The sequence below is a fragment of the Triticum dicoccoides genome, chromosome 7A (genome assembly GCF_002162155.2).
Source record: "Triticum dicoccoides isolate Atlit2015 ecotype Zavitan chromosome 7A, WEW_v2.0, whole genome shotgun sequence".
Lineage (NCBI taxonomy): Eukaryota > Viridiplantae > Streptophyta > Magnoliopsida > Poales > Poaceae > Triticum > Triticum dicoccoides.
The window spans coordinates 365,164,773-365,175,371 of NC_041392.1; positions in this window are offsets into that span (position 1 = coordinate 365,164,773).

Here is a 10,599-nt window from a genome sequence, read left to right on the forward strand (position 1 = left end):
AACCCATGCCCTTTCCTCCTAAACCATCCAAGAAAAATGATGATGAGGATTTTGAGCGCTTTGCTGAAATGATTAGACCTATCTTTTTGCGTATGCCTTTGACTAATATGCTTAAAATGAATCCTTATGCTATGTATATGAAAGATATTGTCACTAATAAAAGAAAGATACCGAAAGCTGAAATTTCCACCATGCTTGCTAATTACACTTTTAAAGGTGGAATACCAAAGAAACTTGGAGATCCAGGAGTACCAACTATACCATGCTCCATTAAAAGAAGCTATGTTAAAACTGCTTTATGTGATCTTGGAGCTGGTGTTAGTGTTATGCCTCTCTCTTTATACCGTAGACTTGATTTGAATAAGTTGAAACCTACTAAAATATCTTTGCAAATGGCTGATAAATCAACTGCTGTACCTGTCGGTATTTGTGAGGATGTGCCTTTTGTGGTTGCAAACGTTACTATTTTAACGGACTTTGTTATTCTTGATATCCCCGAGGACGATATTATGTCTATTATTCTTGGAAGACCCTTTTTGAATACTACAGGGGCTGTTATTGATTGTACCAAAGGCAATGCCACTTTTCATGTTAACGGTGAGCATACGGTACACTTTCCGAGGAAACAACCTCAAGTCCACAGTATCAATTCTATTGGAAAAATTTCAACAATCACTATTGGAGGTTTTGAATTTCCTCTTCCTACTGTCAAGAAGAGATATGATATTCATATTGTTGGGGATGTGCATATCCCCGTTGAGGTAACCTAGTGTTATTCGAAATTTCTCTGGTTCCATGTTATTCAGAATGAGTTTGTTAACAAGACATGATCAACCTTGTTAGTGGATTCCTTTTGATGAGCATGAGATGGATGAAGTTAGAAGGCACAACATTCTGTACCATCTTTTTACTTTCTGTTATTTATGTTAAATAAAGAAAAAATAGTATTTTCTGTCTGTTTTTTGAATTGTCAATGCAATAAAAATACACCGAAAATAAAAGTTCTGCAAATGCCCTGAAAATTAAATATGATTTTTTCTAGAATATTTAAGAATATCTCGCACTAAGAACACACCACGCGGCACAAGCACCTGGCCACGAGGGTCCAGGCCGCGCCCACCCCCCTGGGCGTGCCCCCTGCCTCATGGGCCCATGGTGGCTCCCCTCCACTTATTCCAGCCACCACACACTCCTTCCTCCCAAAAAAAAATCACCAACCAGCTCAAGCACGAGTTCTAGCTCATCTTGTTGGCATTTTCGATCTCCTTGCTCAAAGCTCCATTCACAAAAGTAGTTCATCTTGGGCCCATGGTGGCTCCCCTCCACTTATTCTTTGGTATGTTACTCCTCCAATGGTCCAATTAGTTTTTGTTCTAGTGCTTTATTCATTGCAAATTTTTGTTGCTTAGGTGGCCCTGTTCTTGAGCTTGCATGATATTGCCTCTAGGCACTTGTGGGAGTAGTTGCTATCAATATTGTTGAGTTTGGTCCACTTTTATTTTTGAGTTGCTAAAAATTTCAGAAAATTTCAGAAAAAGATTAAGAGATTTTTGAGGGGCTCATCGAGCCGAAGCTCGAAGGATAAACAAAGTGAAGAGAACAAGAAGCCCAAATATAATCTCCCTCGCACCGCGGAGGTTAGGCCATGTGAATGGCCTCGTGATGATTTCTTGAGAGCAGCCGGGATTGATGATGATTTCTATGAGATGGCTGAGAATGCAGGCCTCACCGCCTTCCTCCACACCCAACGTGAACAGTATCTCTTACTCACCAATATCTTTGTGCAAAACTTTCATTTCCATGCTACGAGCTCACCACCTTCGGTGGAATTTTATTTATATGATGAGCATAAGGAGATGTCACTTTGTGATTTTTGTCGGGTTTGTTTGATCCCTTTTGATGTCAGCGTAGAGGAACCACATCATGATGATGTGGAGGGATTTATTGATACAATTGCTGTAGGGGAAACGAGGAAGGTTTCTGATGCAATAATTACTAGCATACATTTTCCTATTTTATGTTACTTTGCAATATTTGCTTGTAGATTCTTAATTGGTCGCGGAAACTGTGGCAACCTTAGTGCCCCTAATATTGTTATTTTGTGCCATGCCTTGTTCCGTGATGACACATTTAGTCTGGGCGCTATTGTTGCAAAGCAGTTAAATCTTAACCGTGCGAAGGGCCCCATCTTGGGAGGTATCTTCACCTCGCGCCTCACTGCGCATTTTAACATACCTATTAGGCATTATGAGAAAGAAGAAAAGTTGTTGCATCCTGTTTTTCTAGACTATAAGAGTATGGTAGCACATGATTTTATTGTTAAGAATAAGAAAAAGATGCTTAAGTACAAGCTGATATTTGATAAAAATCACCCTGAGACTATTACTTTGCCTGCTCCTTCCTTGTTTAACTTATCTCCAGGAAAGTACCTTGTTCCGCTGGAGGCCATTGACGCCTACCGAAACCCCACACCAGCTACAGAGCCAGAGCCGGAACCACAATTTGATACTCACTGGCAGTCTATTTATCAGTGGAATCCAGAAGAGATTGCCAAGCAGTGGCACCAGGACGATCCTTCTTAGTATGACCCCAACTATAACTTTGGATATTTGCTAGGCCAGCCGTGGCCATAGACCAACTTAGGCCAAAAGCCTAAGCTTGGGGGAGTACGTATCTCTAACCGACATTACATTCATGTTCACACACTCATGCCAATTGTCGGTGCTCATACTTTTTCATTGTAATATCCATGCTAGTTTATTTCCCTTTTTATGCTTTATTCTTGTGTGTTTGATAAACCTTAAGAAACACACAAAAAATTGGTTGTAGCTTTTAGTTAGTTTACTTTCCATGCATGTAGTAGTAGTAATAAAAAGAAAACCCAAAAAGATTTCTCGTTCTTCTTTTTCTTGTTGGGAGGTTTCCCGTGTAAATAGTTTTGTTTCTTTCCTTTCCTTTAGGGGTCGAGAGGAGAAGACCATAATGAAAATGTTGAGTGGCTCTCATATGCATTATTGTTGATCTAACAAAGAGCCCATATTACCTTGTCTTCTCTCTTTAATTGAATACTTGCAGATTCCAGCTTAGTCCAATGCACATGCACTATTATTATTATCCACACTATTCGGTCGTGCAAGAGAAAGGCAATAATGATGATTATATGGTGAACTTATTGAGATGAGAAAATCTGGTATGAGCTCGACCTCTCTTGTTTTTGTAAATATGATTAGTTCATTGTTCCTGATTCAGCCTATTATGAATAAACATGTTTGCAATGACAATTAGAGATTGTAGTTGCTTATGCCATGCTTAATTAGCTAGGAGTTTATAATGGTTTACCTTACATGCCAACATGCTATTAAAATGGTTGTGATGTGGTATAATAGGGTGGTATCCTCTTTTGAACAATTCGAGTGGCTTGACTTGGCACATGTTCACGCATGTAGTTGAAACAAAATCAACATAGCCTATATGATATTTATGTTCATGGTGCATTATATCCTACTCATTCTTGCATTCGGTGTCGATTAATTTTAATGCATGTTCATGACTGTTGTCGCTCTCTAGCTGGTCGCTTCCCAGTCTTTTTCTAGCCTTCACTTGTACTAAGCGGGAATACTGCTTGTGCATCCAATTCCATAAACCCCAAAGTTGTTCCATATGAGTCTACCATACCTACCTATATACGGTATCTACCTGTCATTCCAAGTAAATTTGTATGTGCCAAACTCTAAACCTTCAAGTAAACATTCCAGTTTGTATGCTCGAATAGCTCATGTATCAACTAGGGTTGTCTATATCTTCCATGCTAGGCAGGTTATTCTCAAGAGGAGTGGACTCCGCTCCTCCCTCACGAGAAAATGGCTGGTCACCGAGATGCCCAGTCCCATGCTTTATGCAAATAAAATCAAAATAACTACAAACAAAACTCCCTCGGGACTCTTGTTAGTTGGAGGCACTCGTTGTTTTGAGCAAGCCAAGGATTGATGCTTGTTGGTGGAGGGGGAGTATAAACTTTACTATTCTGTTTGGGAACCGCCTATAATGTGTGTAGCATGGAAGATATCAATATCTCATGGTTGTTATGTTGACAATGAAAGTATATCGCTCAAAATATTATTCATATCTATTTCAAAACCGAGCTCTAGCACCTCTACAAATCCCCGGTTCCCCCTGCGAAGGGCCTATCTATTTACATTTATGTTGAGTCATCATCCTCTTATTAAAAAGCACTAGTTGGAGAGCACCGCTGTCATTTGCATCCATTACTATTAGTTTACATTGAGTATGACTTGACTGGATCTCTTTTACCATGAATTACAATGTCTAGTCAGTCCTTGATCTTTAAAGGTGCTCTGCATTTATGTTTTGTTGTCTCAGAAAGGGCTAGCGAGATACCATCTTGTCATATCATATCATGATTATTTTCAGAAAGTGTTGTCATCCAAGATTTATTATTATTGCTCGCTAGTTGATTATGCCATTGATATGAGTAAACATGAGACCTAAGTGTTATTGTGAATATGGTTAGTTCATAATCTTTGCTGAAAACCTGAATGTTGGCTTTACATATTTACAACAACAAGAGCACACAGAGGTTGTAAAAGTTTTTCTTTATCACTTTCAATTTATCAACTGAATTGCTTCAGGACAAGCAAAGGTTTAATCTTGGGGGAGTTGATACGTCTCCGTCGTATCTACTTTTCCAAAAACGTTTGCCCTTATTTTGGACTCTAACTTGCATGATTTTAATGGAACTAACCCGGACTGACGTTGTTTTCAGCAGAATAGCCATGGTGTTATTTTTCTGCAGAAATAAAAGTTCTCGGAATGACCTGAAAATCAACGGAGATTATTTTTGGAATATATAAAAAAATACTGGAAGAAAGATCCATGTCAGGGGGCCCACACCCTGTCCACAAGGGTGGAGGACGCGCCCTACCCCCCTGGGCGCGCCCCCCTGCCTCGTGGGCCCCCTGACACTCCACGGACCTCAACTCCAACTCCATATATTCACTTTCGGGGAGAAAAAAATCAGGGAGAAGGATTCATCGTGTTTTACGATACGGAGCCACCGCCAAGCCCTAAACTCTCTTGGGAAGACTGATCTGGAGTCCGTTCGGGGCTCCAGAGAGGGGAATCCGTCGCCATTGTCATCATCAACCTTCCTCCATCACCAATTTCATGATGCTCACCGTCGTGCGCGAGTAATTCCATCGTAGGATTGCTGGACGGTGATGGGTTGGATATGATGTATCATTTAATCGAGTTATTTTTGTTAGGGTTTGATCCCTAGTATCCACTATGTTCTGAGAATGATGTTGCTATGACTTTGCTATGCTTAATGCTTGTCACTAGGGCCCGAGTGCCATAATTTCATATCTGAACCTATTATGTTTTCATCAATATATGAGAGTTCTTCATCCTATCTTGCAAGTCTATAGTCACCTATTGTGTGTTATGATTCGTTAACCCCGAAATGACAATAATCGGGATACTTACTGGTGATGACCGTAGTTTGAGTAGTTCATGTATACACTATGTATCAATGCTTTGGCCGGTATTCTATTAAAAGGAGGCCTTAATATCCCTTAGTTTCCAGTAAGACCCCGCTGCCACGGGAGGGTAGGACAGAAGATGTCATGCAAGTTCTTCTCCATAAGCACGTATGACTATATTCGGAATACATGCCTACATTACATTGATGAACTGGAGCTACTTCAGTGTCACCCTATGTTATGACTGTTACATGATCAATTGCATCTGGCATAATTCTCCATCACGGATCCAATGCCTACGAACTTTCCATATATTGTTCTTTGCTTATTTACTTTTCGGATGCTACTGTTACAATCACTACAAAACCAAAAAATATTACTTTTGCTACCGTTACTTTTTGCTACCGTTACCACTACTATCATATTACTTTGCTACAAACACTTTGCTGCAAATATTAAGTTCCCAGGTGTGGTTGAATTGACAACTCAGCTGCTAATACTTGAGAATATTCTTTGGCTCCCCTTGTGTCGAATCAATAAATATGGGTTGAATACTCTACCCTCAAAAACTGTTGCGATCCCCTATACTTGTGGATTATCACCTATCATCGTCTCACCAAGTGCCTAGTGGACCCATGACACGAGCACGTGCAAGAGCTCTCGAAACCGAGGTGACATCACTCCTCTCACAATTCCATTTCAATGCACATGAGACATGGCTACTACCTCAAACGGAGCCATTGTGCATACTCAGGTACCAAGGAGCTAGCCATGGAGAAGCTAAGGACCAAGGAGGATCAAGAGCGGAAGACATGCGTGAAGACGGAGAAGAAATCAGCCATGTCCGAGGCTGGCCGCGGACCCCAGCCCGGATGATCCGGACAATTGGAGACTTGAGAGCAACCGGGGCTGCCCTGAAGCCGGATCATCCGGACCCCGTCCCGGATCATCCGGACTACCCGGACATCCGTACCAAGACCCGAACATCCAGACCTCCCACAGCCCCTTGACACAGTCGGACGATCTGGACGCAGGCCCGGATCATCCGGACCCCCGAAGCCCGGATTATCCGGACCAACATCCGGATCATCCGGACTGTGCCTGCGTGCATGATGTTGGGCCGAGGCCCATGTACCCCTTCGCCCACTTTGCCTGTATAAACAACTCCTCCAGTACTTTTCTAGGGTTAGCATTCATTTAGCTCATTTTAGAGATAGAGCATTGCTCATCCACATCGGATATACTCCACGAGAGAGACCGCGGCCCCTCTTCGGAGAAGATCCCTTTGGATTCAAGACCTCCTTGCAGAGATGATCATCAAGACCTCCTCAAAGAGAAGACTGTTACCTTTTGTATCGTCCCTAATTGACCGTGTACCATGTGATCTCTTATGTACTCGAGGATCTAGCACATGTGTGACTATTTCTTGTTGGTTTAGTGATTCTCTCGTGTTTTCCCTTGTGTTTCCCCTTGTTTTCTCCCTTGTGTTCTTTGTGTTCATCGTGGGATCCGCTCCTTTCATGAAAGATTGGCCCGTAGGGTTCCTACCCTACATCATCTTGGTATCTAGAGCCACGTTGATCACGATTTCGGAGCTTCCCCGTTGTGTTTCTATCCTTGTTTTTTTGTTTTTCGTCCTAATTCGAAAATCCCCAGAAAAATAGCCCCAAAAAATTTTCTTGTGATTTGTGATTTTTGATGAAGTTTTATTAGTTTTCATCTATCAATTTGTTGTGTTTCAAGTGGATCTTACCTCCCCCCACCATCCCCACCTCGCAATCCACCCAAAAATGCACGAAATCATCGAATTTGCCCCCATTTTCACGTTCACCTCGAGCCATTTGACGAGTGAATTGACCAGCCCGGATCATCCGTACCCTCACCCAGATCATCCGGATCTACCCGGATCATCTGGCTCTAGGCCCGGATCATCCGGCTACACCTGACAAAACTGCATTTTCTGCAGTTTTATTACACCGCTGCCTACGCCTCCGCATACACCCCTCGACCACCACCACCTAGCTTCCGCCAACCCTCTAGATACATCCTCCACTTGCCCGCTACCAACACCCACACTTTTGGCCGCTTTTGGTTTTGAGAATTTGAGTTGTGGTTCATCGTTTCCTAGGGTGTTTCCGCTAACTAGGAAAGGTTTGACATCGACATCACCACCGCTCATCTTCGCCACGGACGCATCATCAACAATGACATTCACGGTAACCTCATCTTGGGTTCGTGACACCCTCAACCGTAAGCAAGGATGGTAACTTCAACGACATCATTGGCCACCCCTTGCCATTACATTGATAACCACCATACCCTTATCTTTTTGAGTAGCTTACCCATCGATACTAGCCTTTGAGTATTGCAGGCAACATGACTTGTGCACATTAGTGATCATACTTCCCATAGAATACATACATCATTGGTGCATATCTTGGTATCATCTCTCGTGTCACAAAGTTGTCATCGCATACACAATTGCTATCTTGGTTCGTGAAGCATTGCATGAGAAAATAGCTCAACACACAAAGAGCCAAACAAGCTTTTAAGAAAAAGGGAAAGATAAGAAAAGAGCTTATAAGCAAGAACCATAGCATCATACAACATTAAGATTGTCATACTAGATCATCTTGGATCATATCATCGAAACACCTTGCATAGAGCATACTTGGGATAGAAGTCGTTGCATTTTTGCTAAGTAGGTTGTGCACAAGTCTTTGTATCCGCCTATTGTGCAATCATGCTAGCATCTGTCTAGTGTTGTGCAATGAGAGCATTTTTGTGGATTCCACATTTTGGCTCATCCTTGGTTGCACAACTCCACTTATCTCTTTGCGTGTGTGTTTCCGTGTACCTTATATTGCTTGTTCTACTTGTTGCATTTGCAAATTTGCGTATCTTTTCCAACATTATTGAATCTTGCTTACTTTCACATCAAATTTTGTGCCACCATCCTAACCAAGCTCCACCATAAGCTCTTACTTGTGTAGGTGTGAGAAACCAACAAGAATTGGTACCAATTGTGCTATTTCCTTGTTCCACATTGGAGTGATCATTGATCGACCTTCAACTTTGGTCAAGGTACATTTGGTATATGTTCTTCTCTTTCTACCACTCACATATTTCTCTTGGAATGTTGGATAGGCCAAGTACTTCTACCAACCCACTCTTCATTGAGCACGACAACGACATGAACTACTACGTCACAAAGAGTCACCTCTTTGGTGCACAATGTGCTTTGCATCAAGAGCAACAAGCAATGAGTGAACACATCGACAACCTCGCCACCGACTTGCGACTCTCGGAGCAACACACAAGGGACTACTTCGATCACAAGCTCGATGATCGCAAGCAAGAGAATGACACAAGAATGGACGAGATTCGTGCTTTGTTTCTTAACTACTCTTCTTCCACTTTGTCCTCATCAAGATGGAGCCTCTCAAGTCGACATTCCGACTTCACCCTCTCCGGCTCAAGTACACCGACATCGAACACTCTTCGTCGCACCACACGCAATGATCATCAAGCAAGCCTCAATCCTCTACGTGACGCCGACTCTCAAGAGCAACGACACCGTCAAAACCAAGCCGCCTTTGTGCTAGCACGAGAACGACAACGGCAACGCCAACACGAAGAGGAAGAGCGAGCACGTCTTCACCAAGAAGCACAAGATGCCGAGGCACAACGTGAGGCGCAACAATTGTGTGATGCTCAAGCACTTGAGGCGCAACAAGCCCTCTGAGATTGAAGTCGAGCCGTAGCCAACCGAGGCCGACAAGCTCATGAACATGAAGAAGCACTTCACGAAGAAGCTCACGAACGAAGATATCAAGCTCGCGTGCAACGTCAAGCTCGACAAGTTCCTCCACAAGCTCACCAAGAGCATGAAGACAACGGAAATCCTCCACAACAAGAGCAACATGAGCTCGATAACCCTCCTCGCCAAGAGAATCACGAGTTTGACAATCCTCAACAACATGGGCGTCATCATCCTCGACCCCAACACAATGAAGACCAACGCTACGGCAAGCTCAAGTTCAGCATGCCCAAGTTTTCCGGAAGCAATGATCCCGAAGAGTACCTATCGTGGGCATTGAAGGTTGACAAAATCTTCCTCTTGCACAACTATGAAGAAGAGAAGAAGATCGCGATGGCATCCCTTGAGTTCCAAGACTATGTCCTCATTTGGTGGGAACAGGTCATTGAGCGCCGTGAGGCAAGAGGTGAACCACCCATCACTACTTGGGCGCAAATGAAGGATGTCATGAGAGCATGCTTTGTGCCTACCTACTACAACCGCGACCTCTTCAAGAAACTCCATCTCCTCAAGCAAGGAACCAAGAGCGTTAAAGAGTACTACAAGGAGATGGAGATTGCCATGATGAGAGCCAATGTCATGGAAGATGATGAGGAAACAATGACACATTTCTTGAATGGAATCAATCATCCTATAAAGAAGATCACTGACTTCCAACCATACTCGAACCTCATCGAGCTAGTGCATCAAGCTACCAAAGCGGAACTCCAAGTGCAAGGTGACTTCAAATATGCCAAGTTCTCTTCCAAGTCATACGGCTTCTCCAACACCCAAGCGTCAATGACTCCAACACCATCTACCAAGACTTCTACAACCAACGTCGACAAGTCGAGTTACAAGAAAACTTCGACTACTCCAAGTCATCCTACTACAAGCTACTTCAAGCCGAGAGATTCCTCATCATCAACCCCCACCGATGAGACCGTCAAGACAAGTTCCTTCAAATGCTTCACATGTGGAGGCTGAGGCCACAAGCCCTATGAGTGCGCCAACAAGCGGACCATGATCCTCAACGACAACGACACTTATGACTCAATGAGTGAAGGCGAAATGGACGTCCTTGAGCAAGTCGCCATGCACCGGCAAGTGAACGATGAGGAGGAACAAGTCTTTTGCGATGAAGATTCAAGTCCCGGTCTAGTTGTCTCCAAGGTCTTGACTCTTCAACATCAACAAGAAGAAGACCAACGATGTCATATCTTTCATACCAAGACCGGCATCAATGGAAGGTCCGTCAAGGTCATCATCGATGGAGGGAGTTGTCATAACCTTGCAAGTGAA